At 39.3% G+C, this 5,396-nt stretch overlaps 1 protein-coding gene across 4 annotated transcripts in view; it reads left to right on the top strand.

Annotated features, from left to right (window-relative positions):
- STAU2 (staufen double-stranded RNA binding protein 2) overlaps positions 1-5,396 on the top strand; it is a 219,266-nt gene that overhangs the window by 130,403 nt on the left and 83,467 nt on the right. The gene's annotated exons all lie outside the window — the stretch shown is intronic.

The raw sequence follows: 5,396 nt of genomic DNA, 5'->3' as shown, positions 1-5,396 counted from the left end.
CCTCTTCGTAATAAATGTTACTAATTGACAAGTGCTGAGATCTTGCAACCAGAATTACATAGGGATAAACATAGCTGGGGTTTGACCCAACCCTCTATAAGAGTTGAATTATGGTGTTCATGCACACGGGACAGTCTGCATCCAGGGATGTACATCTGTACGCATGTATGCGCTTGGATCAGTGTTTACCAGCATACATCTGTAGCCTGTCATTGAATAGTACAGAAGGCTGTATGCATCACAGGTGTCTCCCGGACACAAAAGTACAGCTGTTTTATGGCATATAGCCTAATGCGCCCATGTTTGAGGGTCAATTCACAAATGCATTACAGTTATTATTTTTATAACTACATTTTTTGCTAACCGTAAAGGTCAGAAAATAAATTTTCTGTTTACTAAAGGCTTTTTTGTACAGGTTTACTTTGTAGGCACTATATTATTATTTGTGGTTGAGTTCAAAGGTCAATTGGCAAAAATGATCACACTTGTTATCGCTGCATAAAATGCTGCCAGATTCAGGTGGCATTACCTCTGAGTTTCTACTTCCACCTTCATGGCAACCTAGACTGAAAGATTTTTTTTTTCTAGGGACAGAAAGCACAGAATGGTTAAAAAAAAGAAAAAACGCACACAAAAAAAACCAAACTCTCCATCTCTATACCTCCTTCCTAGAAACAGAAGCATCATCTGATCTTCTAATTGTTATTTATTTTACACAGCTCCCTAAACTGGAAGGGAATTCACAGGTATCTCTGTAACATTCCTTTCCTGCCAGGTAAAAACTAGTGGTTGTCTGTGGTTTTGGTCAAGGAATAAGGTGGAAGGAACCTATTTCTTGTTGGCAAGCCAAACCAGAACATACTGACTACTTAATGTATGGGAACTGAACACATTTCTAAAAATATAAAGGTTCAAGATGGTGATTATATACTCCACCATCAATAAGATGACAAGACCCGTTCATGATGTCTATAGGTCTAAAGGATGCGTACTATCATTTTGCTATTCACTTAATCCTGCATGTTGAATGTTGTGCTTTACCATTTGGCTTGACACCACTCGCATGCATTTTTACCAAACGAATGGAAGAAATGGAGCGTTTTTGAGGCTTCTGCAAATAATATTCGATTCCTACCTTGAAAATATTCTGTTGGTGGGGGACGAAGAGACTTGATTGACCTCTAATAGTCATTGTATAGGAAACCCTGCTGAAATTGGGTTGGTTTATAAAAAGACAAAAGTCAGCATTCAGGTAAATGTTTTCTTGGGGATCCAGCTACATTTTGTTGACAAACAAAACATCTATAAACTTACTATGCAAAAGACCTTTTATATGATGCATAGGATCCAAGATTTGCCCATTGAAAGGCTGTGTCTCTACTGGGTTTACTGCATTTTGGTAGGGCAATTTCCATTCCTGGACTCTACACCTGTTTATACACAGCTGTAGAGTCAAAGAATCTGTTAAAAGCTGGCCATACACCTATAGATTATCTGCAGATTTTCTATGGTCAGATGGAAAAACTGTAACAGATTCCTCCATCTACGCTAAACTGTGTGGATGGAGGAATCTTCCAATGGGCCAAGCTTCAGTATCTTGCTAGTCGGCCCCATTGGCTTTTAAAACACCTGAACAATGCCTACATCCAGTCAGATTGTTCAGGTATTTTGACAGCCAACGCGGCTGATTAGCAAGATACTGAAACTTCGCCCAGTGGAAGATTCCTCCATCCACGCAGTTTAGCGTAGATTTCAGACTTAGTGAGTGGTAGTACCTGAATAGGGGGGTTCCTTACTAGGAACCTAATTGTGTGTTCTCTGTCCTTACTCTGAATCTTTGGAATCTTAGAATCTTTAGAGGATTACGGTGTTCCTACAATTAAAACCATTGTAATGGCTGTCAGACGTATCACTGATTTCCAGGCTTTGTCTGTTTGCTTTACATTACTTTTCTTGATAATCAACTTGTCCTAAAGACTATATATCCTGCTTTTATGGTAAAGCAATATAAAAATTTAATTGTAGTCAGGATGGTCTTGCCATCATCCTTTCCCAACCCTGAGATATGCGTTGAATGAGAGTTCCAATGTTTAGACTTTGGAGATTGTCTAATGGCTTATCTGGAGTCAACTTGAAGCTGTAGAAAAGAATTTAGAACATGTCAAGGTTAACAAATATTGTATGTACGTGTCAGAATCAGTGATTTACAGGGTTACTCATAAAAGGGTGAAGAGTTTGGAGAAGGCAGGAGAAGTGAACAATCTAGGACAACATAGCTGAACTGGAAAGTGAGCTGAATTGGAGACTTTTTCCAAATCGGCTATTTTGGCCTAGATTGCCTAGATTGTTCACTTCTTCACCGTTTTTGTGATTAACCCTGTTAGTTACAATGCCTTGGTGGAAGTTCCATCCTCCTAACTGTTCCTCTACAAAGTCTCAGTCTGGGTTGCTGTATAGGGGGAAGTGGAAGTTAAGTTTCCATGACTCCTCCATGGCAGGCCCTTACATTGCATGCTGGTGTAAATATAAGATTTGTATACCATTTTGTGGTTATCTGTAAGCCTTGAGGATATAGGTTTGTGAAGTGTTTTCAAACTGTTCTTGAGGTATCTATTAAGGAGCATAGGAAAAGGCAGTTGAGGTGGAGATAAAAGGACGACTCATGAGCTAAAATGATTTATAAGAAAAGCTTTTTCTGAAGTTAAATAGCCATTTCATTTAATGGAGAAAAAAAATCCACACCTTTTGCAGAATTTGTTTAGTGATAGAACATCTTGGTAAGAAAATGATCATGAAATACAATTAAGGATTTTGATATCCTTACACACCTTACTGAATTTACCTTAATGAATAAACCAATACATTTAAAGAGTTTTATATTAATAATCTGATTAAAAAGTACAATGCTTCTGTTAGTGATCATAGTGTTTGATCTACCTATATCCATAAAACTGGCAGCTACGGAGCTACGGACAACAGAACTTTTTATTTTTGTATACTTCACAATTCATTCTGAGATCAATATGCCATTTGAATGTAAAATCTTTTCTCTGTATGGTCAGTCTCTTTCTGCTGTTTTTTTTTTTTTTTTTTAAATGCTTTTTTCATGAAATTGAAAAATATTTTCAGCTTCATGCATGCACAGTGTTGCAGCTAGAAAACTATTATCTCTAATGAACATTCTGAAATAAGTGGGCATGTGGCTTCAGTGTTCCCTGCTCAGTAGATGGGGGAGATTTCTTGTTTGTAAACGTGTGGTGTACATATCACATTGTCCTTGAAACCCTCCTTTTACTGCTCACAAGTTGTGATTTCACAGCTGCAAAGATGGAAACATGAAAAGTAGTTTGGCCTTGTGTTGCAGATGGTGGCGGTAGCTCTATGCCAGAGAGTTTGGTGCTATAGTAATTACCAGTTGTTGCAGGGTTGTACAAAGCTTTTCATACTGGGAGGTGCCATGCCTGCTATATGTCATAATTTGGAACTGTTGGTTTTATAGTGTTAACATGATATTTGTGCCTTTTTCATAAAATACAGAAGTGTATTTTATTTTATGTAGAATGTTAGAGTGAATGTTAAAAGCCTAGAACACTGAATGTTAAAAGCCCAGAGTTTATATTAGTAAGTGTTTTCAGGACGTGCGTTACGGCCTGTTTGCATCAGGTCCTTGCATTAACTGCACGATACGTGCATTAACAGTGAAGAAAGTGTGTTGCGTTGCCATTCATTTAAATGGCACCCCAAACTCACCTCCTGCCTGCAATGTGATTGACCGCACCGCAATGCACGGTACTGTGTGTTGTTCGGTGCAATTCAAAAACATAGTGCATACACATTTGCAATCTACCTTTAGTTCGAGCATTATTGTAAAGTGCTGTGCAAACTGTTGGCGCTATATAAATCCTGTATAATAATAATAATGACACAGGGTTTGGAATAGCATGTCCAACGGCATGTCCATGGTGTTAGTTTTGTGCTGCACATTTGAGGATTGGATAATGGCATTGTTACTTCTGTGTCCTGCCTGCTCATTGGACAGCTAGTAAGTTCCAGCACGCTGGTTATGCCCCCTAAATACCTCCCACGGCTTCCTACCCACATACACTGCAGGCAATTGAATTGCAAGCCTGATTGCTGGCTTCGGGCTGGTCAGTATTGAAAGTATTGTCTGCCAAAAAAATAAATCTAAAAACGATTCCCTGGACAGTAGCTCTGTAAGGCAGTGACTTGTCCTGTGATTTTGTAGGGGCCGGCCGGAGAGATCTACAGGGCACAGTCGCTGCTGACCAACTGCACATATGTGAACTGAGCTGAGCCCTGCTTTGGCCTTCATTTAGGATGGTGAATCCATTTTTACTGTTCTTTGCTGAGGACAGGAAAATGTAGATATTGTCTTCAGAGTTATGTCGGTTACTGTATATCTTACACTGTATTCTTAATGCTACATTTAAGTTAGTGACATTAAACCCTCAGATTTTTTAACATAAACCAATACTGTAATGTGCGCCTTACTGTAATCCATGGTTGTTTCCCTTCTCTTTGCTGCTCTTCCTTTTAAATCCTCATGTCTTCTCATGCTTTGGGAGAACTTCCCTTTTCAGCTCAGGGCCTCTTCCTGTAGTGCTGGCTCAGGTTACAAGCCTATAGAAACTAATACACAGACACCGTGTATCTATTCCTGAGACAAGGCAGTCTGCTGCAAAACAAAAGTTCTGCAGAGCATGAGAACAGATACAGATTTAAAAGGAAGAGCAGCAAAGAGTAGGGAAACAACCATGGATTACAGCAAGGCACACATTACAGTATTGTTTTATGTTAAAAAATCTGAGGGTTTAATGTCACTTTAAATATGTTTTAAATACCTTCAGCGAGGAAACCAGGAGACCTCATTTAATCTGGACACCAACCAAGTTCTTTGTCTCTTTAGTGTAATCATGCCTGCCCAGTTACCCAGTATGTCTTTCCATTAATTACTGTGGGAAAGTAATACATTGTGATTACCTGCTGATTACATCCATGCCGTAGTACCTCTCCTCTGCTTTGACTAGTGAAGCAAGAAATTATTTTGTGATTTAAAACCAGCGGTACGTGATTTCTGCCACTGCCTTTGTATGAACACACTCTTTACCAGATTCCAAAAATTGCCACTGTGGTTTTCTACGAAAGTAAAGCTGTTTAACCCTTTCGCTGCCAAGGACGTACGTCGTACGGAGCTACAAAAGTGCTTCCAGCTGGCCAGCTCAGTACGTCGTACGGACCTGGCATTTACAGTTCTACTATAAGCTGATGGTCGCTTTAGCGACCATCAGCTTATAGTAGAACTGTTCAGCAGACTGTCCCCTTTAAATTAATAGCTGTCATCAGCTGTCTCACAAGCCGCTGATGACCGCTAATTT

This window comes from Nanorana parkeri, unplaced genomic scaffold (genome assembly GCF_000935625.1).
Source record: "Nanorana parkeri isolate BGI_ZX_2015 unplaced genomic scaffold, ASM93562v1 scaffold1296, whole genome shotgun sequence".
Taxonomy (NCBI): Eukaryota; Metazoa; Chordata; class Amphibia; order Anura; family Dicroglossidae; genus Nanorana; species Nanorana parkeri.
This window is presented reverse-complemented; position numbering and strand designations above follow the sequence as displayed.